The sequence below is a fragment of the Orcinus orca genome, chromosome 19 (genome assembly GCF_937001465.1).
Source record: "Orcinus orca chromosome 19, mOrcOrc1.1, whole genome shotgun sequence".
In the NCBI taxonomy this organism is placed as follows: domain Eukaryota; kingdom Metazoa; phylum Chordata; class Mammalia; order Artiodactyla; family Delphinidae; genus Orcinus; species Orcinus orca.
In genome coordinates this window covers 22,715,636-22,741,482 of record NC_064577.1, presented here as the reverse complement: position 1 = coordinate 22,741,482, position 25,847 = coordinate 22,715,636, and the positions used below count along the sequence as shown (strand labels likewise).

The 25,847-nt window shown below is 40.9% G+C and overlaps 1 protein-coding gene and 1 long non-coding RNA gene across 31 annotated transcripts in view; one reads left to right on the top strand and one right to left on the bottom strand.

Moving 5' to 3' along the window:
• The window catches only part of CEP112 (centrosomal protein 112), a 412,427-nt gene that overhangs the window by 116,397 nt on the left and 270,183 nt on the right, over nucleotides 1-25,847 (bottom strand). The window lies entirely within an intron of this gene.
• Nucleotides 462-1,591, top strand: LOC125962012 (uncharacterized). Of its 2 annotated transcripts, none has more exons than XR_007473280.1 (4): nucleotides 462-883; nucleotides 1,042-1,120; nucleotides 1,201-1,279; nucleotides 1,519-1,591. It is a non-coding gene; the product is annotated as an uncharacterized LOC125962012 (long non-coding RNA). The 2 variants fall into 2 exon arrangements; XR_007473281.1 differs by lacking the exon at nucleotides 1,519-1,591 and adding an exon at nucleotides 1,360-1,408.

Genomic DNA, 25,847 nt, shown 5'->3' with positions numbered 1-25,847 from the left:
CACGTGTCAGAAACACTCATCTCTAGTACTGTAATCTCAGAACAGAACTTGGAAGAATTCGAAGAATTTTTACTGTTTCTTGTTCGGAAAGGTTATAGTTAATTGCTTCAGAATGCAAAGCTACTAAAATCCTTGAAGTGCTTTTCTGATGAACTGTATGACTGCTTTTCAATCCATCCCAAATAAAAGAACAAATAAAACTCTATATGCAAATGTACCACAAGCCAGGCTTTGTTCCGCAGTGCTCTGGTGGACTCTCAATCTTTTAAAATGGTCACAAGTCTTCTGAATATTTAAATACAAAAAAAAAAAACAAAAAAAAAACAAAAGACGTGAACTAAATAATTTACTAGCCAAAGAGGCAGAAACTAAAATTTAAAATTGTCTTGACTGGTCAAAGGTATAATACAAATGTTTCAACCCAAAATACACTCAAAAGCTGTTCCCCTCCATTTGGCTTCCAAAGTTCAAATATAAAAATGGAGTATTTAATTCTCCAGCGTTGTTTCCCTTCTATTTTGAGGTGAAATAATGAGAAAATGTTTTCTATGCACAACCTCCTAAAGTGTTCTTTTTTTCCCACATTTGAAATAAAATCTGTGGCTGCCAACAGAAGATCCTTAGGAACATCTACCGATAAGAAACCCTGCATCCTTCACAGCTTGGACGAAAAGCTCCTGCTGCTTCCCATACGCTCCCCTCTCCACTTCACCCCGACATATGCATTACTGGTTAGATCTACTCTCTTGTTGTGTCTCCTACTCGACTCTGACTTCAGAGACAGAAATTCAGGGTTTTCGCCAAATCAAGGAGACTCGAGCCAAGGAATCTGGACGCGACTCTGGATGCAGTGGGTGCATTAGAGCTTGTGAGCCGGGACGAGGTGAGCCGTCACAGGAAGACGCATCCCCAGGACTAAGGAGAAGGAACCAGAAGAACAGAGCTTGTGAGCCGGGACGAGGTGAGCTGTCACAGGGAAGACGCATCCCCCAGGACTAAGGAGAAGGAACCAGAAGAGCAGAGCTTGTAAGCCAGGATGAGGTGAGCCGTCACAGGAAGACGCATCCCCCAGGACTAAGGAGAAGGAACCAGAAGAGCAGAGCTTGTGAGCCGGGACGAGGTGAGCCGTCACAGGGAAGATGCATCCCCCAGGACTAAGGAGAAGGAACCAGAGGAGCAGAGCTTGTGAGCCGGGACGAGGTGAGCCGTCACAGGAAGACGCATCCCCCAGGACTAAGGAGAAGGAACCAGAAGAGCAGAGCTTGTGAGCCGGGACGAGGTGAGCCATCACAGGGAAGACGCATCCCCCAGGACTAAGGAGAAGGAACCAGAAGAGCAGAGCTTGTGAGCCGGGACGAGGTGAGCCGTCACAGGAAGACGCATCCCCCAGGACTAAGGAGAAGGACCCAGAAGAGCAGAGCTTGTGAGCCGGGACGAGGTGAGCCGTCACAGGGAAGATGCATCCCCCAGGACTAAGGAGAAGGAACCAGAAGAGCAGAGCTTGTGAGCCGGGACGAGGTGAGCCGTCACAGGAAGACGCATCCCCCAGGACTAAGGAGAAGGAACCAGAAGAGCAGAGCAGAAAACGGGGGCGACAGTCAGAGAATTGCTGCTTTTGTTTCAAGTCCTAACACAGCTACAGTAGTTGAGGAGGCAAGTGAAGTGAAACGGGGTTAGCCCAGCCTTGTGCCTCCTTCTGAAGGAGAAAGTTACATTAGGGGAAATCAGAAAGTTAAACCAAAGGAAACAACAGCATTTTGAACTCTTTACGTGTCATCTACCTTTCTACCATCTATCTTACAGAAACATGTGGGCACCCAAATGCTGACACGCTCACAAATGGATTTTCCTATAGTAATTCTTCGTTTCAAGATGAAGAATTTTGGTATATTTTTCAGAGTGCAACTGGGATAAATGGAAGATGTACTGAGAGATCTAACTATGGGTGAATCATAAATAATCCCTTAGAAACTGAGGATAAGAGCCTTGTCTTCATGTGAATGTGAAGTCACGTCTCACAGCTGCTCCCACCTCTTGATACACTCTTCCCAGTACTACTGATGGCCTTCTCTTCCATAACCATTTTCTTTCTTTAAATTGAGATATAATTTATTTACCATCTTATTCACCCTTTTCAAGTGTACCGTTCAGCAATTTTTAGTATATTCACAAAGCTGTGTAATTATCGTATTTGTCTAATTCCAGGGTATTTTCATCACCTGAAGGACACCCGGTACCATTAGCTGTCGTTCTCCATCCCTGCCTTCCCTCAGGCCCAGGAAACCCCGAATCTACCCTCAGTCTCGATGAATTTGTCTATTCTGAATGTTTCATATACATGGAATAATATGTGGTTTTTTGTGTCTGGCTCTTTTCACTTGCACAATATTTTCAAGGTTTATCCTTGCTGTAGCATGTATCAGTAATTCATTACTTTTTATGACTGAGTAACACCCCACTGGATGGATATACCACATTTTGTCTACTTATCATCATTAGATGGGAATTGGGTTGTTTCTACTTTTCGAATACTGTAAATAATGCTGCTATGAACGTTTGTGCACAAGTTTTTGCATGAACATGTTTTGAATTCTCTTGGGAAACACTCGGGAGTGGAACTGAGGGCTCTATAGTAATTGGGAAACACTCGGGAGTGGAACTGAGGGCTCTATAGTAATTGGGAAACACTCGGGAGTGGAACTGAGGGCTCTCTAGTAATTGGGAAACACTCGGGAGTGGAACTGAGGGCTCTATAGTAATTCTATAGTTAACTTTTTGAGAGACTGCCAAATGGTTTTCCACAGTGGCCGCACCTTATGTCCTAATTTGCCCACATCTCTGACACTTCCTCTTGTCTGTCTTCTTGATTACAGCCATTCTGGTGGGTGCGAAGTAGTACTGCATTGGGATTTTGATTTGCATTTCTGTAATGACAAATGATGCTGAGAATCCTTTCATGTGCTTATTGGCCATTTGTGTACCTACTTTGGAGGAATGTCTATTCAAATCGTTTGCTCATTTTAAAATTGGATTGTCTTTTTATTGTTAAGTTATGAGAGTTCTTCATATGGGTTTCTAGACCCTTAACAGACAGATGAGTTGCCACTATTTTCTCCCATTCTGTGGGTTATCTTTTCACATTTTTGCTGGCTATATTCTTGGAGGCACAAAAGTTTTTACTTTTGCTCGAGTCCAATTTGTCTATGTCCTCTTTTGTTGCTTCTGCTTTTGTTGTCATGCCTAAGAGACCACTGCCTAATCCACGGTCCCCCAAATTTACTGGTATATTTTCTTTTAAGAGGTTTTATAACTTTAACTCTTACATTGAGGCCTAGCAGGGTTGCTATCAACAAATTCTCTTAGTCTTCGTTTATCCATGAATCTTTTATTTCTCCTTCATTTTTGAAGAGTGATTTTATCGGATGGAGAATTCTTGGTCAATCGTCTTTTTGTTTCAGGACTTTGAATATTTCATTCCACTGCCTCCTGACCTTCATGGTTTCTGATGAGAAAACAGCTGTTAATATTTCCATTAGCTCTTTAGATATAGTTTCTTTAGTTCTTCAAGCATATCTAAAAGAGCTGATTTAAAGACTTTATCTAGTAAGTTCAACATGGGCTTCCTCAGGAACAGTTTCTGCTGATTTTGTTTTTACCTGCCCCTAGGCCATGCTTTTTCGTTTCTTTGCATGTCTCATAATTCTTTTGCTAAAAACTGGACATTTTGAATATCATAATGTGGCAATTATGGAAATCAGATTCTCTCCTTTCCCCAGGGTTTGTTGTTGTTGCTAGGGCTTTTTTGTTTGTCTGTTTTGTTTTTTAGTGAGTCCTCTGAACTAACGCTATAAAGTATGTACTCTCTGTCATACACGGTCACGGAAGTCTCTGCTCGGTCAGTGGTCTGCTAATGACTGGGCAGAGGTTTCCTTAAATGCCTAGAACCAACAGGTCTTCCAGATTTCAACAAGGGCTCTGTGTGCATGTGAGTGCACACCTTCCACACTCAAGTGGCAGATTACAACCCTGCCTTCTCCTCCCGCTTGTGCAGAGGCACGAACTGGAACCTCCTCAGATCTTTCCTGAGCACGCGCACAGCCCCACGCGTGTACATGGCACGCTAGATTCCAAGGAATGCGCTGGAGATCACCGAAGCCCCCGTGGACAGCTCGGTCCCAGCTTACACCTTAAGCTTCTGAGTTAGCTTACTGTTTGCCCTGACTGTTACACACCGCCTCAGGCAGCTGGGACCCTAAACAATGATCTCTAGCTGTTTCTGAAAAGTGCTCCTCCGGTAAAAGGGTCCTCATACTGAGTGAGCTCCAAGTCAGGACAAATAAAGACAGCCTTGTGGATGGGGTCTTCCTGGGACCCATCAGACAGGTGGGTCAAATAGTAATCAAATGACAGTTTTCAGGAAATGGGGCTTTGAAGGAGCTGCCCTGTTCCGCCCCCTCTGGTGGCTTCCAGGCTACTGGTTTTCTCCTTGATCGCTGGCTGTTGGTTTTCAACATACTGCGGAGCTGGGAAGAAAGTACGGACATTGGGAAAGTTGAAAAGTCACAAAGCTGGCTGTTCCTACCAAGACCCAGATTTTACTTTTGTTTTGTTTTTGAATGAATGCTCCTTGGATTGCTGTAAGCTTTCGGTTAATTTCCATAGTTCTGAAAAGGTTATGATCATTTTTGCCTGTTTTCTAATTGCTTTTATGGAGGACAATTTTTGGAGGTTCTTATCTTGCCATTTTCCCTGGCATTCTCCCCAGCACACTCATTAAGTGTTGTTTTCCACCGGGTTATATCCTTTCCTGTTTTCTCTTCTTATTCCACAAACTTTCCTTGGGAAATATTATCCCTGTCTAGGCCTTCAAATTCTACCCAAAAGTCATTGACTCTCAAACCTACATCTTCTACACTAACATTCTCCCTTGGAAGACTTACTGATGACCAATGGCCATTGCTGTGTGTGTATTTCACAGGTGTCTCCAGCCCAACACGTCTGAAACCACTCATCCACTTGGTTCCCATGCTAGGAAACTGAGAGGCATCCTAGATTATTCTCTTTTTAAAAAAATTTCAAGTCTTCACTAAAACACCTCCTCTGTCGAATATTCCAACATCCCAACTCCCACAAAGTGAGTCATTCTCTTTTCTTAATACACTTCTCCCCTTGTGTAACATTTGTTTACACAATGATCCTCCCGGCATCGTAAGCAAGAACTGACCCATGTTCTCATCCCTAGGACTCATCACAGCACCCAGCATATTAGAGTCAGTCATATGTTTTATCCGTGTAGCAAACTATTTTCCAAAGATGGCCACACCAATATATATACCTTCCCACATGTTCTTCTCACAACATAGTGTCAACGTTCCTCCATCAAAAGATGGGGTCTCTGTTCTCTCCTCTTGAGCCTGGGCAGAACTTTGTAACTGCCTCCACCAAAGAATGAGGTGGAAATGACAGTGCTTGATGTCTAAGGGTAGGTCAAAAAGGTGGTAGGGATTCCACCTGGTTCTCTGTCTCAGGACATGTGCGTTGGGAGTCCTGAGCCAACATGTGAGAAGTCTAGCTACCCTGAAGCTGCCACATGAAGAGACCACGTGGAGATGGGGAGCTGTTAGACAGCCTTCCCTGTACAAGCCAGAAATGTAAGTGAAGAAGCCCTCGGATGGCCTCAGCCTCAGCTACGTCCAACTGCAGCCACAGGAGGAATCCAAGCCAGAAACACTCAGCTAAACAGCTCCCCAACTCCTGACCCACAGAAACAGTTAAGAGATAATAAATGTTGTTTCTGAAGCCACTACATTTTGTGGTGATTTGTTTTACAACATTAGATAACTGAAAAAGTAATAAATGCAGAAATGAAGATGATGATAGAGAAGTATCTTGGTGCATACACAATATTCATCTTTGTTTTCTCTACCATGCATCATTTTTAAATGGAAAAAAAGTGGTAAATATGTGATTAAAAGAAAAGTATCTCATACCTGCATCAAAAAATGTCAAAATGTAATTAATGTGTATGCAAAACGAACTTGCATCCAGCAAGGAAGTCTTTTCCCAAAGTACTTAGGGGTTGCATTATTTTCTCAAAATATAGTTTTTCAAATAATAATTTGCTTATTTAACCAAGTGCTATATGGTACCCCAAAAGGCAAAAACCTTATTCTCCATTCCCTCCAAATAGATAATTTCATAAATATAACTTCTGGATCATTGATGTTACAATGCTTGACTGTTCTTGGTAAATGTTTCCTATATTAAATGTCTTAATATGTTTTTGTAGTGTTCTAATCAAGAGAGTCCTTTTATAAATCATTGAGCACTTCTGTTAATTCTGAATTTTCACACATTAGTGATACTTAATGAATTTAAGATAGTTTATATTTATGAAGTATTTAAGATAGCCTAGATGTAAACAAATCCACAATGACAGAAATAATGATTCTGTTTTTAACACATATTTAACCTCAAGCTAATAGCTGTGAATATCTTGAGGTTATATTTCTTTAGAACAGATGCTTACTTAACACAGATAAAAGAAATTAAACATTAAACAAAGCCTCATCCAAAAGAATTAGCCACTTTGCAATAACCTTTCAACGTGTTTTAAGAGTTGGGATTAATTACCTATAGTTTCTAAAAATGTGTATTGTCTGGTTTATCTAAGCCAAAAGGAATAGCAATTTAAGTAAAAACAAGAAAAGCTTTGACTCACAAATACAAAAGAAAATTTCTTTGTATCATTAAAATTAAATGTGCAATCTATGCTCCTGACGCTGTTTTGTATTCTAAGTCTATAAAGCTTTTTTTAAAAAAGAAATTTTAGATATTTTTCCATTTCAAATGTTGGTGAAGAAATCTAATTACTCAACATATATGTTGGGAGCACTATATAAACCGCCAACATTTCCCTTAGAAGAGATATATAGTTTACAGTTAAATATCAGGAAAACTGTCCTCAATTCACATTTTCCTTTTTGCTTAGTACATTGAGCATAATTTCACATAAAGTATATTTCTGATGTCATCATTAAAAAAAAATCCCTTATTTGAGTTTTATTTGCCAATTTCAGGCAGCTACATTCTGGGCTGAAGCAAAAAAATTAATAGTGCTTTGTGAATTATTTAAAATACTATATGTATATGGGTGAATGTATAATTTATTGTCAGAATTCGATAACTTTTGAGAATGAATGGAGTGTTAAGAATCACAGCGAGAAAACAGGCATTGAAACAGGAACCTGAGGTCACTCTAAGTATGAATTACATCTCCACTACACTATTAACAGAACAAGATTAAACACCACCATGCTAGGTCAGCTCCACAGTCCATCTGGCCAAGTCCATTATGTACCCATAATCTACACAGTAACAGGAAGAGTCATAGAGGTCTTCATCAACACCATCATTAATATATTTTATGTTATTGTATTATTTCTGCTACCACCACAATACTCCCTTGCCTGGAGGTCAGAGTTCCAGTGGCAAGATCACGTATACTGTTTAGGAGCTGCCCCACGGCCCCTGCCCGTATGCTATCGGGTGTAGAAAATCAGTCAACAAATTGAAGGCAGCTGCCACCAGGATAAAGTGACAACGGAAAGAAGAGGGAGGGGTGGGAAGAGCCATGAAAGGGAGAGAGAACCAGAATGACAACGTGGGGCACACTTATTGTAGGGAGTTTCTGCGTGGCACCAAACATTCACAGTGATGACTCTGAGTTGTCAGGAAGGGGCGTTGGTGGTTTCGGCATTTTTTGTCTAAAAGAGTAGAGCGGTATGTTAGAGAAAGCCTTCAAAATGAACGTTTTGGCACATACGTGGTGATTACATTTTAGTTATTTGGAAACTGACATGTGGAACAATTTATTCCTAAGCAATATCTGATAAATGAGGCATTCCTGTACTTCCTTTTATTTGTCTTGAAACTATCTCTTTCAAGTTCTTCTAAACAGTGTTTGTTGAAAAAAAATATCAGAATTAACCCACTCATGGTACGAGAAGATTAGAGAATGTGATCATAGAATCCCTCGATCTTCTGCCTAAAGTGAAAACATGTCTTCGTGTCCAAGTTGCTTCATTCCCTTTATCGCTTTAGTTATCCTGTTTCAAAGGTTCACTAGTTCTGTGTTATCTTCATAATTTTAAGCTTCATTAACTTCATTCAAATCGTATTTGATACAAAAGCAGAAAAAAATGTTTTGCTCTATTCCGTTTCCAGAGAGCAAGAAGTGTCTGTGTCAGTTTCACAGCTTGGTGAAACCACGGCCCAAGAATTCTTCTTTACGAAATCTTTTCAGTCTAACTGGGGAGCTAGAGTTGAGAAAACAATGAAGATCCATCCGTCCATCCATCCGTCCATCCGTCCAGCCAACACATTTTTATTGGCTGCCCACTATGTGCCAGACATGTTCCAGACACAGGAGAAACAACAGTGAAAAACCCAGCAATAAAAATAATAAATCCTAGGAAGTGCAAAGTGCTGTGGAGAAAAAAGGTACAGTCCAAGCGCAGACAGTGAGAGGGGCCGCTAACATTTAGGCAGGAACCAGCTGGTCACTGGATGGGACGAGGTCTGGAGGAGAAACCCAGAACAATCTCGGCCTATTTACAAATGGTGAGAAAGCCCCCTGCTGGATCTGGGTGACCAGCGGGAGGGGCAGGAGGTAAGTCGGAAAGGAGAGGGCCAGATCCCACTGCACCTTGAGGGCAAAGTGAGGGACTTTCCCTTCTGTCCTATAATAGTGGTGAGGGGCCGTTGCGAGGTGATGAGCAGAGAAATCCGTGTGAACAGCAGCGTTTAGAGAGAACAAGTGCGGAAGGGAAACCGGGTGAGAGCCGCCATAGAGTCCAGCCGAGAACCGAGGGTGCTTTAAACCAGGCGGTCATGGCATCAGTGACGGGAAGCCGTATGACACGGGACGTACTTTGAAGACAAAATCAGAGGGGCTTCCTGATAGGAAGGATGCGGCTGTGAAAGAACGAACTGCGTCAGGGATGCCTGCGAGTCTTATTTCCTGACTTGGAGAAGACTGGAGGGGAACTGAGAGCTCTGTTTCAGAAATGCTAAGTGCGGGGTCCCAGCATCCCAGCAGAATTTCAGGGCCGAAATCTAGGAAGAGGCTGGATATACAAGTCCGGGGCTCGGGAGAGAGACAAGGACAAGAGATGCAGACTGGAAGCCTCCAGCATGCAGATGGCATTGACGCTGTGGGGCGAGACAGGGTCAGCTAGGATGAGAAAAGAAACATGAAGGGGCGTGAGGACACGGTGGAGCCACTATCACAGCAGGCGTCCAACCAGGAGAAACCCCCGGGGAGTGTGACACCACCTGTTCACGTGATTAAAGTCTGTCAAAGAGAAAGTGACCGGTGGTGTCAGAACTGCCGAAAGGTCGACTGAGATGAAGACTGAGGACGAACACCGCGTTTAGTGCCGAAGCCACTTGCTGATCCGACACATGTTTCAGTTCCTGGAGTGGCTAGAGACTGGGGGACACGGGTGGAAGAAGAGAGTACGAGAACACGGAGCAGGTAGGCAGCCAACCCTTGCTGGGGAGTCTGGCTATGAAGAAAAGCAGAGGAATGGTGGCTGAAGGGGGTCTGCGTCATTGCAGCAGAGCATTTACTGCTCGTCGAGTACCATTCCCCTTCCCCACACCCCACCTCCGTTTTCCAGCCCCTGCAGGTAAGTGGGCCTTTGTCTAGTGACATTTGAAAGAGTGGAGTCTCCGTAGACTTCCAAAACACACTTATGGTTACCAAAGGGGAAACATGGCGGGGCAGGGGGTGGGGGGAGAAATCAGGAGCTTGGGAAGAACAGACACACACCGTACCTAAGCTACCTAACCAACAAGGACCTACTGTGTAGTGCAGGGAACTCTACTCAATACTTTGTAACAGCTTAAATGGGAAAAGCATCTGAAAAAGAAGAGATACATGTATGTGTATAACTAAATCACTTTGTTATACACCTGAAACTAACTAACACAACATTATTAATCAAATACACTCCACTATTAATAAAAGAAATATAATTTGAGCCACATATGCAATTTTAAGTCTTCTAGTGGTCACATTAAAAAGTTAAAAGAAAAGGTAGAATTTTAAAAAATTTAAAAGTTTAAAGACCTTTGTACTTTAGGACTATAAAAATACTTTCCTATGTTTTTGCTTGTACTCTTTTAAAAATATTTTAATATTAAATCTACACAGAATAAAAAAATATTTAAAAGAAAGATAGTGGAGTCCCTTTGTCGAATGATACAGGAGTTACGATCTGGGAAAGTATTAATCACATGAAATTTATTGGTAATTAACCAGTTTAGACCTACAAAAACAGCACTTCCTTATGACTTCACAGTAAACCTTTGTTAAGCCACTGAAATCTTGGGGTCAATTTGCTACCACAGTATAACATAGCGTAATTTGGTATAAGTGGTCAAAGAATTCTTTAAAATATTACAGAATGTTTTTATGATTTGGGAAATAATACTGTAGAGAGAAAAATGTTGCTACAAGAGATGAATGATTAAAGGAAAAAGTCCTTCGGTAGAGGTGAGGCCTGCAGTGCACCAGCGAAGTCCTTAGACAGAGGCACACGCTTCCTTAAGTAAGGTGTCCATGCGTGTTCTGAGGGGGGAGGGGTGACCACACAGACGCGGATGCAGCTGGAGGGGGATGTGGGATGGGCTGATGAGGTGATTCTCTTCTGTTGCTTCTACTTTTCCAGCAAAACAACAGTCAACAATGAGAGGAAGAAAGTAAAAGGAACTGTTGGAGGTTTGAGAAGAAAAGAGAGGTATGAAATTGTCCTAGAGCACGGGAAAATGAATTAACCAGGAAGTGCTGAGGGCCCACTCGAGCTTTTTGGCCTTACGTTTAAGTGAGACCAGTTAACCTAAGTGTGTCTTCTCTTGAACTGTGTTCAACTGTTTAGACACAAGAGTAGGGTCCATGAGAATTTGGTTTAACCAGGCTTGGGGATCTGTAAGCAAGGGAGGGAGGAGGAAGTTGAGGCCAGTCCAAGGGGGCGGTGAGTGCACTGCTGGGATATGAAAGCTAAGCTGGGGAAGGAAGACACAAGGAAGTTGACGGAATGTGAAACATGGCGAGGTTCGTGGATTCGAAGTCCCCATGGGGCAAAGATCTTAGTGAGGATGCTAAACTGAGTTAGAAAGGGGGTGGGCTAGGGACAGGGAGAGAGAGAGGAATGCCTGAAGCCAAGATGTTGAAGACGGTACAGGTATTAGAAAGGGCAAGGACTCTAGGTCATAACCATGGGCAGAGAGCTGAGGAGAAGAGCGATGAGCTAAGGGAACCGAGAGGCCAGTGTGATGGAATGCTTCTCATCAGTGGGCCCATCCATCCCATGCCATCTTGGCTGTGGACAATTATGACTCGTGTCAGGACATGCTTTGTACTTTCTATACTGGTTTAATCACGTACAAGTTACAGCCACGAAAGTCAAGCCTTAGGAATAAGATAGTGTTTGAAAAATATCTAAATTTCATAAGAAAAGTGTGATTTAATTAAATAAAAGTTTAAAAAATTTTACTCTTCATTAACCTCTCGATAACTTAAAGCTAAAGGACAAGCCGTGCATTTCTACAGTAACAGAATGCCTTAGTTTTGTCGAAACTCTAAACTGAAGTGGCACTTTACTACTAAAATATATGTAAAAACCATTCTTAATTTCTCTCCATGAATACCTATTTTTTCATTGCTGTTTTCCAATCATACTCATATGTCCTGAAAGCACCTTTTTCTTACTGCAAAGTATCTAACTCGTCTGTGGGTTTCATTTTCTTGCTTTGAAGGATATTTATATGGAAAAATGGCTTCTTCCTCTTGTCGATGGTTCATGTTTAAGAAAGGAATAGAATTCCTGCTCCAACACAGACCTAAAGAGCCCAGAGAAAATTCTTCCCTGTCTATCAAACGCAGCGGTCTAATGCGGCTGACAAGGACACCTGAAGGCAGCAAATGACAGTCAGCCATTTATAATGGAAGGTTTTCCATTGAACTATTTTGGGTTCCTATTATAAATTATCTCCAGATAGAAACCAACCAGATTAAAATGAAACATTACAATGGAAAAACAAAACTTCAGTTTTATTTAGAAATAAAGCAACCTTCCAAACAAGCATCCCTAATCTCTCAAAGACAACGATAAGGCAATCTGGCGGCTTTCAAAAGTCAAAGTGACTTTCAAGCACGGCTATTTAAATGGACAGAAATTTCTGCAGTTGTCAAAAATGCAGAATTTAAAAAGAGAACTAACACTTTTTTAAATGAATGTATAAAACTTTAGAATTTATATGAGATAAAATCTTGTTTTCAACATTTTTAAGGTTGAAAAAAAGCAGACACCGCTTTTCTAAAGCTATTATTGAACAAAAATGTTCAGAATAAAGAGTACATGGATGGACCTAGAGAATATTATGCTTGGTGAAAAAGTCAGAGAAAGACAAATATCACTTATACGTGGAATCTAAAAATTACACAAATGAATCAATATACAAAACAGAAGCAGACTCACAGACATAGGAAACAAACTTACAGTTACCAAAGGGGAAAGGGAGAGACAAATTAGGACTATGGGATTAACAGATACAAACTACTATACATAAAATCAGCAGCAAAGATTTACTGTATAGCACAGGGAACTGTATTCAACACCTTATAATAACCTATAATGGAATATACTCTGCAAAGAAATAGCTGAATCACTATGCTGTACACCTGAAACTAACAATATTGTAAATCAACTATACTTCAATTTAAATAAAGGTAACGCACGAGTGAGCATTTCCTCTGATACCATAGGACCCAGGTGGCTTGCAGGACACTATAGGAAGATTACACTTCTGGTCATCCTATACAAACACCAGGAAAAGGTCTGGTTCTTGTCCTGGGATCTGGACCAATAATTCTGCTTGAAAAGGTACATTAAGAGGATTCCACTGTTGAAAGGATCTCAGATAGAGTTCAAAGCGATCAAATAAAGGCTAAAGATCAGTCAGGTACCAAATAGTCAAGAAGACCAATCAAGGTAGAAATAAGAAACATGGGTAATGGGCAGTTAGGAACCCAAATCAGAGTCCGGCTGGGAGTGAGGAATGTGGAGTAGGCATGAATTGGTTCATTCCTTGGTGGTCCAGTGGCTAAGACTCCGTGTTCCCAACGCAGGGGGTCTGGGTTTGATCCCTGGTCAGGGAACTAGATCCCACATTCTGCAACTAAAGATCCCGCATGCTACCACTAAGACCTGGCACAGCCAAATAATAAATAAATACTAAAAAAAGGAAAACATGAAGAAAAAAAACAACAACAAAGGTCTTGTGAAGCAGGATCTCCTTCTACCTTATGCTCATGGCGACTTGTCTGAGCCAAGAGACAGCTGGATTAGCTGGGTAATGGCATGGGAAGCAAACGATTCCCAGCGTAAGTTTTGGAGAAAGATACGCTGGAATTAGCATGTTGGTTCTGCACCTGTAGCTGTGTAACTCGGAGCAAGCTGCTTCACTCCTCTGAGCCGTAGTATCACCAACTATTCTACGGGAATAATAACTTCAAGGTGTTGTGAGAGTTAAACGATGTATGTGAAAGTGCCTGGCACATGGAGGGCGCACAAACGCCTTCCTCCGTCGGGCCAATACATGCGCTACACGCTTCTCCACTGTTTCAATCACAGCAATTATTTTCAGGAATTTGAGCACAAGGAAATGCAAATCAGAGGATCTGTGTTGTGTGACCTTAAGAAAATACAGATGATAATTTGTGTCATGACACTGGCAATGTCAACTTTTATAAGAACAACTATTTAAAAAATCTTGTGTTTCCTCGTCAAATTGTTGGCATGGAAATGAGAAGGGAATAGAAGATAGTAAACAAACATTATTTGCAAACATAAACTCAGATAATAAATACCTTTATCCCCTAAAGGTGCCTATCTCTTGATAAGCATGAAAAGCTGAAGCTTGGAGAGACAGCAGCCGTGTGAGTGAAGGACAGAATCCTGTACGGGGAGATCACTGGTCTACACTGCCTACCCAGGTATTGACAAAGGCCTGGTTAGAACCCACTTGTCTCCCTGCATGTGTGTCTAGCATTCATTCTCACCAAAGAAGAAGTTAACTTGTTTCCTGGGGAAAGTCTCGCGTGGTCCCACAGCTAAGCTGTCCACTCTGGCATAGGTCACAACTCCTTGTGTTTCCCCTCATCGCAAAGTCACCATATGGTTCATTTCCACATGTATAACAGTAGTGAAGGGCACAGGTTCTGGAGTCCAGCTGAGTTTGAATCTCTTCTCTCCAAATTACTGAGCCTACCTAAGCCTCCACAAAGAACAACAGTACTTACACTTTGCGGTGAGAAGAGATAATGAAATGAGCCTTTACAACTATGCTTGACACTTGATGCAATACATGTGGGTCATTTTTATTACTAGTCAGTAAGGGCAACTAGGGCAAAGAGTGTTTAATCCCAGATGTCAACACACTCGTGGTGTGGCGCTCTCCCCAAAATACTATAGGACGTGTCCCTTGTCCGACACTTAGTACAAATGAAAACCCATGAAATTCACAAATGTTGAAAGTAGTTGTGATTATGGTTTTAAAATATAGGTGATCCTTGCTGTGCACCATTTTGATTTGCGTGCATCTCAGTTTTCATGGGTGGGTTAGATAAACCCAGTGCCTCAACAACGTAATAGTTAAATTTTCAATTACTACAATACATCTTCTATGGTGAAGAGTCTATTAAATGATTTTCTGATTTTTTAAAAGCACATTGCCTTATTAATTTTATGACTTCTTAATATGTACTAGATTAAAATCTTTTATATAAGGTACATATTTTGCAAATATTTTCTTCCAGTCCATGGCTTGCCTTTTCATTTTCTTAAAGTGTCTTTTGAAGAGCAAAAGTTTTGATTTGGATTAGGTCCAAGTTACCAATTTTTTTCTTTCATGGCTCATGCTTTTTTATTCCAATCAAGGAAAAATTTTGCCTGAACCAACATTGCTAAGATCTTCTTCTAGGGTTTCATACTTTTAGCATTCATGTTTAGGTCCAGGATTTATTTCACGTTTCTTTGGTAACAGTGTGAGGAGAAAGTAGAGGTTCTTTATTTCCCCTTATGGACAGTCAATCGTTCCAGAGCCATTGATACTTGTGAAAAGACTATCCTTTCCCCATTCATTATAGCACATTTTTTGGTCAAAAAACAATGAATTATAAATGTGTAGGTTTTAAAATCTAAGATTTCCTCAGGATTTGCCTATCAAACACTGTGCTATTTCTAGCTTCTGAATAGTAAAGATTAGGTTTATAACCTTCAACAACTCCGACTTGGTGCTACTCCTGAGCTCTCAAACAGTATTTAAAAAACAAATCTCAATCGTCACATCTGGATTTTTTATTAAAATGCCGTCTAATTCCTTGGCCGTATAAGGTACATTTTAAAAGGATGGTACAGGGCAGTTAAAAGTCATGCCAAAGCACCACTCTGACTGGAAACTTTTATAGTATTTTATTTTCAGCATATAACCTAACAAATGCAAATAACATGGAAATTCTATGAACCCTGCCAAATGTAGTCCACTTACCCTGGGTTATCTTTTCACTTAATTTGAGCTGATACCATGTTGGGGCTATTTTATTCCCAGCTACATTTTATGGGAAATAAACTGATTTGTAATTTTTTAAAAAACCTGTTTAAGGGCTTCCCTGGTGGCGCAGTGGTTGAGAGTCCGCCTGCCGATGCAGGGGACACGGGTTCGTGCCCCGGTCCGGGAGGATCCCACATGCCGCGGAGCGGCTGGGCCCGTGAGCCATGGCCGCTGAGCCTGCGCGTCCGGAGCCTGTGCTCCGCAACGGAAGAGGCCACAACAGTGAGAGGCTCGCGTACCGCAAAAAAATAAAAAATCTGTGTTAAAATATTTTTTAATCTTTCATGTTTTGATCAATAATGATAAATTGTCTTCTTTGTATCTTTGGTCTTTAACACATTCCCAAGCTCACATTTTAGGTCCTCAGCAAATGCTTAACTGCTGATGTGGCGACTTGCAAAATAATCCAGAAATCCAGACCCTAATGGGACATACAATGAAAACAGTAATTATGCATTTAGCGTTCCTTTACTCAAAGTTGTTCTAAATGTACAAATACACTTTGCATATCTCAGGTGGGCAGCCATTCATATAAATATTGTGAAAGGGGTTTTTTAAGTTTTTCTGTTAAAAATAGCAAAGCCTTCATTGCAGATCAAAAGTCCCGTATTTTAAGATAATGTCAAAATCTTAAATACTTCTAGCTCTTTGGAGATAGAAACACAGTGAGGGATAACCTAGGCAGCATATGAGTGCCTTTTCTCTGCTTCCCACTTCTCTTAACACCCTTTCTCAGGGTTCTGTGCCGGTGGGTAAGATTACGGTCAGAAGCAAAACCTGACACTAATGCGTAAAGATACATGCACCCAATGTTCACAGCAGCACTACTGACGAGAGCCAAGACATGGAAGCAGCTCAAGCACTGTCAACAGGCAAATGGATAAGGAAGATGTGGTACATATAAACAATGGACTATTACCCAGCCATAAAAAGAATGAAATTCCGTCATTTGTAGCAACGTGGATGGACCTAGAAAATATTATGCTTAGCGAAATTAGTCAGACAGAGAAAGACAAATGCTGTATGATATCACCTATATGTGGAATCTAAAAAAAATACAAATGAATATATATATATGCAAAGCAGAAACAGACTCACAGATATAGAAAACAAACTAGTGCTTAGCAGAGGGGAGAGGAAAGGGAGAGGGGCAAGTTAGGGGTATGAGATTAAGAGATTCAAACTACTATGTATAAAATAGATAAGCAACCAGGATTCACTGTACAGCACAGGGAGTTATAGTCTTTATCTTACAATAACATTTAATGGAGTATAATCTGTAAAACACTAAATCACCGTGCTGTACACCTGAAACTAATATAATATTGTAAATCAACCATATGTCAATTTAAAAAAAAGGCAAAACCAGAAGGAAAAAGTCAAGAATTACAACAAATAAGGCGAATGCTTGACAAATGTCAATTTTGTTAATTTTCTCTGCAAGGTTAATATTGTGGTACTATTTTATAAAAGGTCATTTGGGGACATCTCTATTTAATCTGTTTTACATGGTTTGAGACTAAATGATTTCTACTCCAGAGAAAGTACTATCATGAGAAGATTTTGGTTATTTAGTACTGTAGCGTTTGAATAGCAGAAATTGAATTTTTGTTAAAGTGAAAACTATCTGGTCAGTAATTGGATCCCCAAATAATTTAACAAACCTTAAAACAGTTTGTGAGTTCTAAGGGCCTCTGGAGTTCAGATCGACTTCTAATCCATTACATCTCACTCTAATAATCACTCTTATAGAAAAGTTAAAGGCAAAATGATACCTACTACACCTCCATTTTAAGAAAATACCCTATAAAAATGGCGTGTTCCATGAAAATGTTTGGAGGATATTAACCACATTACATACTGTCTCCTTCACTGAGAACCCCTAGTAAATTTTTCTCTGAAGAGTTCAATTCCAGGCATTTGAAGGAATGACTTTTAAAATTATATTGCAGTGAATCTTTTTTTTTTTGCACTGAATCTTGTTCTAACTGTGATGCTCTCTCTACATTTGTTCCTGAAAAATGTAGAGTCAAACGCACGTCCCTCCCAAGGAGGAATACAAACCCTCTTAGCGTTCATTGTTCTTTCATAAACCTTACCTCTAGCTGCATGTTTTTTCTTTTTCTTTCCCTCTAGATTTGATTCCTTACTCTCAAAAAACTTGCATTTAAAAAGTCATCTTTGAGTTCTAATATTTTCTCCCCTAAAGATACGGAAAAGGAAAAAGGAAAAACAACAACAACACCCTTAGCATAAGTTAAAGCCAGAAAATGCCAGAACTTCAAAAGAGCTCGAGTAAAAAAAAAAACACAAAAAAAACGCAGGCAAGATTCACCCATGGCTGATAAAAGTAGTAGCTGCAAGTCTGAGGAGATACAGGATACTTAAATAGTCTCAGAATATCTCCTGAAGATATCTCACATATTACAAAGGGGAAACATAACTTTACAACAAAGAAACCTGGCAGATACCACCTAACCACACGATCGATGGTAATGTCACCACAAATACAGTATCTCGATATGTACCCCTCGATATTATGCCCTTGAGATGGGCACAACACCACTTCCGTAGGATTCTCGCCAAAAAGGCAGGACCTCAATCTAATCATGAAAAACATGACATGAATCTGAAGTGAGAAACATTGTACAAAATAACTAGTACTATTCAGAAGTGTCAGGGTCATGAAAAATAAGGAAAAACTGAGGAACTGTCACAGACTGGAGTAGCCTAAAAAGGTATGACAACTAAACGCATTGTCAGACCCTTGACTGGGCCCTTAACAACAAGAGCGTTAGTGGGAACCTGGTGAGATTCAGAGGACGTCTACGGTTGCTCACCAGCGTAAAGGTCAAGTTGTTTTTACCAGTGGTAACCGCCTGGTTTCAGTGACCACACTACGGGTAAGTAAGGTGCTGCAAGGGGGGAAGCAGGGTGAAGGACATGTGGGAATTCTCTGCACTATGTTTGCAACTTCTCAGGAAGTGTAAATAAAAAGTTTTAAAAGTTTTACAAAGTCATCGTCTATCTTTTTATAAGTAGAGTTTTCATAATCACTGTTTGACATTCCCCCAATTTGTCCTAAGCTCTTAGCTTGCCATTTTTTTATCCCATTGGACTGCCTCAGAAAATTGTATCTAGTGTCAATTCAAATATTGTATTTCAAAGACCATCTTCTCCATAAAACAGCCTCTGATTACCCAGACCTCAGATTTCTAGCATTGTACCCTAATCTAGAATTTTACTATGCATTGTTATATAGTTTTTAAAGTTCTTTTATGCTTGTATTTCTCATTACCACCACTATAAGAAAAGTCTCCAGAAAGCAGGGACAGATTTACATTCCTTTTCCTGATCAGCACTGAGCTAAGTATACGGTAAATGCTTGTTAAATATATGTTGACTCATTCACCCACAAACTAAGGAAACTAAAGATTTGGAAGTTCACATCACCCATTTATTCCCTCTTTGTGTTATTAGACACCAAATACAGGACGAAACGGGCCATTAGTTATGCGCTAAGGATGGCAATTCTAATACTTTCTTGTTCACAGGAAGTCTCTAAAATGTACAATGCTTCCTTCAATTTAATAAGTTAATCTGGGTTGAATAAGTACCATAATCCATGCTAGAATTGCAATAATTAGTAGAAATATGGGCCTAAATTATAAATCTTTAAAATCTCATTTAAAAATCTGTTAAAATTCCTCATCCAATCATAATATGAAACGTGTAATAGTAAAAGCAGCTGTCACAAATAAGATTCAAAGATACTGATGTTTGAAGAGATGTTTTCCATGACCAGGGCTGCTTCCTTAGAGTATTCCTAGGATGTCTACTGAGCTGCTAAATTCATGCAGTGGGAACAAATGTCTGTTTTCTTTGCCAAGAAAATATTTAGATGAATATTAAAAACAGTTCTGTTAGCCAAAATTCACATCTGCACACACTTAAAAGTGTAGCTTTTCTTTTTTTTCCAATAATAATTTGTAATACATTGTGAACATTTAAAAAAATAGCATACAATACTCTGCACCTGGCTGGTTAGCTGTGTTTTAGCCATAAGTGCAATGATACAGCCTATACTATTACTGAAATTGATTAGTGTGCTCTGTGGATATATGCACGCATATGTGTGTATCTATTAGTAACTTTTTTTGACATATATCTCAGCGTTCTCTCTCTGCCTCTCTCTCCATATGTATATATTCAGAATATAAAATTCAAAACATACCCTAATGTTGTAATCAATTTAAAAAGAGAAAATATTTTTAAGGGTTTTATAATTTTAAGAGACAGGAGTCAGATTTTTCTACATAATTTGGGGATTCCAACATTTAAAAAAAAAAAACTTCTCAACTATCAAAGTGATATTGTTTTTTTAAAAGGACATTCTTTCACTGAGAGTGACATATTACAAGCAATGGTGGGGTTTTTTTTTCCACCAGTTTTTCGTGTGTAGGAGAAATATATTTTGGGCCTGATTTCAATACTGTTGTTTTTGCAAAAATTTTATAGTTATTTAAGTAGTAGAGGTTCTCAATCTAATGCAATATTTAGAATATGTCCATAAACTATTATCTTAAATCATTTGGATGTTTAAAAAGAATGATTAATATGGAGAGTCAAGACCAAGAATAACTTGTATCTTAAAAAGAGGCACTTAAGGGCTTCCCTGGTGGCGCAGTGGTTGAGAGCCCGCCTGCCGATGCAGGGGACACGGGTTCGTGCCCCGGTCCGGGAGGATCCCACGTGCCGCGGAGCGGCTGGGCCCGTGAGCCATGGCCACTGAGCCTGCGCGTCCGGAGCCTGTGCTCCGCAACGGGAGAGGCCACAACAGTGAGAGGTCCGCGTAGCGTAAAAAAAAAAAAAAAAAAGAGGCACTTAAAATATCTGTGTATTACTGTTATTTAAGGAGCCACATGTGTGTCCTAGGACACACTCAAATAAACCAGGACCTCCGTGTCTCATAAGCATTTTCTCTGGTTAGTGTGACCTCACCTGACTCTTCATACGTTAGGTTTGTTTTGAGAAGTCATTTTCTAAAATTCATCAGCCTAGTGATAAAATATGCTAGTGCGAGAAATAAAATATGTTGACATATGTTGCTTCATTACATTAAAATTAATTCCCCCACAGGGAAAACTATCAAATACCAGATACTTCTCTGATTATGTAGAAATTCCAAAGAATCTATAAAAAAAGTGACTGGAACTAATAAGTGAGTTTAGAAAGGTCACAGGATAAACAATCACTATAACAAACTCGATTGTATTTCTGCATATTAGTAATGAACAATTGGGAATTAAAGTTAAAAACATGAAATGAAAGGCATAAATCTAACAAAATAAATGCAACATCTATATGCTAAGAGCTATAAACACTGATGAAAGATATTAAAGAAAACTAAATAAACGAGAAGACAGTCTAAGTTCATGGACTGGACTACTCAATATCATTAAGATTTCAATTTTTTCCAAACTGAGAAATAGATTTAACACAATTAAAAGAAAAATCCCAGCAGGATTTTGTGTAGAATTCATTATGCTGACTCTAAGAGCAAAGGAACTACCATAGGCAAAACAATTTTGAAAAAGAACACAGTTGGACAACTCACATTACCAGTCTCCAAGACTGACTATAAAAGCTGCAATAATTAAGATGGTGTGGTACTGGAAAAGGAAAGACATATATGTCAATAGAACAAAATTAGGGAGTCCAGTAGTGCTGCACACATGGACAGTATACTGATTTTCAACAAAGCTGCAAAGGCGATTCAATACAGACAAGACAGTCTTTTCAACAAACAGTGCTAATACAACTGAATCTTAATCTGTATCTTGCACCAGTCCCCAAAACTGACTCAACATTGAACATAAATATAAAACTTAAAACTACAAAACTTGTAAAAGAAAACCCCGTGACATTAAGTTAGGCAAACATTTTCTTAGATGTGACACCAAAAGCACTATCTATAAAAGAACAAAATGATAAACTAGACTTCATAAATATTAAGAACCTCTGCTCTTTGAAAGATAAAGGAATGAAAAGAAGCCACTGACTATGAAAAGGGTTTTCAAATCACATATCTTATAAAGGACTTGTATCTAAAATACATAAAGAACTCTCAAAATTCAGTAATAAGAAAGTAAACAACTTAATATAAAATTAGAAAAACACTTAAATAAACACTTTACCAAGGAAGATATTCAGATGAGCAATGCACACGTGAAAAGATGCTCAGCATTATTAGTTAGCAGGGAAATACACGTGCAATGAGGTACACCTATTAGGGTGGCTAAAGTAATATTACAAACTCAAGAATATCAAGTGCTGGTGAGGAGGCAGAGCAACTGGAACTACTACGCGTTGCTGATGGGAGTGCAACGTGATATGACCACCGCGGAAAGACTGGCAGTTTCTAGTATAGTTAAAAAATAGATTTACCATATAACGCAGCAATCCCACTCCTTGCTATTTACCCAAATGAAATAAAACATTTATGTTCACACAAAATCTTTACATGAATGCTTAACAGTCCCCAAATTTCTCAACAAACTGGTACATCCATGCAATATTATTATTTAAAAAAAAAACAAAAAAAAAAAACGAGCTACTGTGACACACACGTGAATGAATCTCAAATGCATGATGTTAAAGGAAAGAATCAGACTCAAAAGGCTCATATCGAATGATCCATTTATATGACACTCCGGAAAAGGCAAATCTATAGCTGCAGAAAACAGATGAGCGGGTCCCAGGAGATGGGGCTAGGGGGAGGAACAGGGGCGACACCCAAGGTCTGGAGGAATATCTGAGCTGATGGAACAGTTATCTTGACTGTGGCAATGGTCTGTCAAAATCTGTGGAATTATACATAATCTGTATGTAAGTTATATCTTGATTAAAAATATTTTAAAAAGAGAGCAATCAATGAAGAATTACAGGAGTATCGGAAAGAGCATGATTTCTCAGGAGCTGGTGTAGGAAGGGGGAGACGGGCAGGCCATGTGCTGAACGAGGATGAGTTTGGCAGGTCTTCCAGGCAGAGGGCACTGCCCGCGTGGAGCCAGGAAGGGAGAGTGTTTGCAGCCTGCTTGTTTACAGAGCGAGCATCTGGCCTGGGCACAGCACAGATGTGTCTGTGGTGGGGGAGACAGTTAAAGGTAGAAGAAGACACCACTTCACACTCATTTTGATGGCTACTATAAAAACAAAAAGCAAAAACAACAAGTGTTGGCAATGATGTGGAGAAACTGGAACCCTTGTGCACTGCTGGTGGGAATGTAAAATGGTGCAGCAGCTACAGAAGACAGCACGGCAGATTTCTCAAGAAATTAACAACAGAATTATCATATGATCCAGCAATTCCATTACTCAATATATACCCAAAATAACTGAAAGCGGCAACTCAGACATCTGTATACCCATGTTCATAGCAGCATTATTCACAATGGCCAAAAGGTGGAAGCAACCCAAGTGTCCACTGACGGGATGAATGGGTAGACAACATGTGGTCTATACATACATACAATGGAATATCATTCAGCCTTGAAAAAAAGAAGTTCTGACATACGCTATAAGGTGGATAAACCTGGAAGACAATATGCCAAGTGAAATCTGCCAGTCACAAAAAGACCAACGCTGCTGGATTCTACCCGTGTGGGGCACCTAGAGTCGTCAGATACAGAGACAGAAGGTAAAATGGTGGTCTCCAGAAGCTGGGGGATGGGGAAACAGGGAGCTAGTGTTTAACAGGCATCATGTAGGTTTTGCATGAAGAAAGAAGTTCTGGAGATGGATGGTGCAATGATTTAAATGTACTCAATGCCACTGAACTGTACACTAAAAAATTAAGGTAATTAAAATTAATAAGAGGGAAAAAAAGGAGAAAATAGAAGAGAGAAATGAGGTTATATAAACCCTTTGTCAGAAAACTAAGGTGCCATGGTAACTCACTTTGTCGTGGGCAATGGTACCCGGAAGTTCTTAAGCGGGAGTGGGAAACGCCATTCGCTCACAGTCTACCTTGTCCTGAAGGTTCTGCCTGACACTGTTCCTTGGTGCTTCTCAGGGCAGCTGTCCAACAGATCTAGACGGAGGCTCTGATTTCAGTCAAATGGAATCAGAGTTTCATTCCTTCCATTGTCCCCGCCTCATTAAAATAACTCTCTTTGAGGCGAGAGGCCATTTTGACGTTGCCAGGGCCTGATCCAGCCCAGCAAAGAGATCTGTCTTTTAGGAAGACCCCTGCCCTGTGTCTCAGTCTTACCTTCTTCTCTTTGAGGCCAGATGGTCCTGTGTCCCTCAGGGGCCTCAGACCACCAGCCTGCTCTGTCTCGGGGGTGTTACCATGTTCTCCTTTCATCCCCACCAGACGCAGGGCTTGACTCTCCTTGAGAGACGAGGAGTCTAACGTCAGAGAAGCCCACATTTCCTTTGACCCTCAGGAAGATTCCAGAAGCTAAGATGAGAGCCAGATGAACAGGCTGCAGGACAACCCTCTTCGAGGCTGAGGGCACAGCCGCCCTGCCCTGACAGAAAGATGAGTCAGGGGACAGGGATTCAGGCAGGGGTGGGCAGGGGCTACTGATGTCACAATCACGCTGAACAGTTTCTGATGTAACTCGTGTAACTGCTCATGTAACTCCAGGGTTGAGTACCAGCACATCCCTTTCTTTGTGACTCTGGTCTCCCAGGGGCAGAAAATGGGAAGAAAGTTGAAGATGCCCTAGGGCCTACGGGCAGGGCAATAAGATAACTAGATGGGGACTTTGGTACATCACTGTTCAGCTTACAAAGTGGTGATAACATAGAACATTTAGAAAAAACTGAAAAATGTAATTTAAAAATCCCACATAAACCCATCACACAAGGAAATGAGCTAGCATACCTCCATTCTTCCCCTAAGTGTAAGTTTATCTGTAGCTTACTTTTTCTTGTCTCACGTCCCATATCAAATCCCTCAGAAAGCTGCGCTGGCCCCCACGTAGAACACATCCAGAACCTGGCCACCCGCGCTGCTGCCACTCTGGTCTACGCCATCACCTCTCAGCAGGGTTACTGCAGCGCCCTCGTCATTGGCCTCTCACCCGTGCTCTCACACGACTAGAATGACCTTCTCCAGCCTGAGTCAGATCACGGCACGGTACTCGGCTTTCTTCCATGCCTGCAGTTAAAGTCCTTTCGACAGGCTCGAAGGGCCTGTGTGGTCAGGACCCCTGGGGTCCCCCGAACCTCATCTCCCATTTCCTCTCCCTGGGCTGCTCTGCTCTCTTCACAGCGGCTTCCCTGCTGTTCCTTGGCCATGCCAGCCATGCTCCTGCTGCCATGTCCTTGCACTGGCTGTTCACCCTGCCGTACATTTCTTCCTCCAAATACCTACAAGGCCGACTCAACCCCTTCACTGACCTTATCAGTGAGGCCAACACTGACCACACTATTTAAATGGTCCCAACTCTGGAACTCCAGAGCCTCCCTTAACCTTCTCTATCATTTTATTCAATAGCACTTGGACATTTTTAAAAATTCCGTGTATGCTGCTTACACAGCACGTTCTCGGCTTAAGTCCGTCTCTCCTGCTGGAATGTGAGCTCTGAGAAGGCAGGACTATCTGGCTCTTTGTGCGCTGCTGTAGCAAGCGTCTAGGACCACTCTACACAGAACAGGTATCAAACGCTAAAAGCATTACAAACGTGCCATTGCCTGCTAATTCCCCTTAGCATCAGTTCTTCTTTTTTAAATAATAGTCCCCCCAACTCGTAATGCGCACATGCTAACAAGTCCCTGCTTCTGCAGGCACAGCCCTAGGGCTAAGACTCCTCCAGTGGAGCGTGAGTGGGGATGACGCAGGCGACTGTTGCCATGGCACCTCCTAAAAAGTACTTACTTGTCCTCATCTTCCTCCCCCCTTCCTGCTGGTGGAGAAGTGGTGAAAGCTGGAACCATCTAAGGCAGAGGCGGAAGCTCCACATTGAAGATGACAGAGCCATTCCACGAGCCAGCCTGGGTTCCTGAATGACCTAGTGGGACGGAACAATTTGTTCCCACCCCTGAACCAGACTGTGATGAGAGAGTGAAGTAAACTCCCAATCTCACTTGTCCACGGTTTCGGGGTTCTTTTTTTACAGCAGCTTAGGCTCATTGTGAAGAATATGGAGAAGACTGTA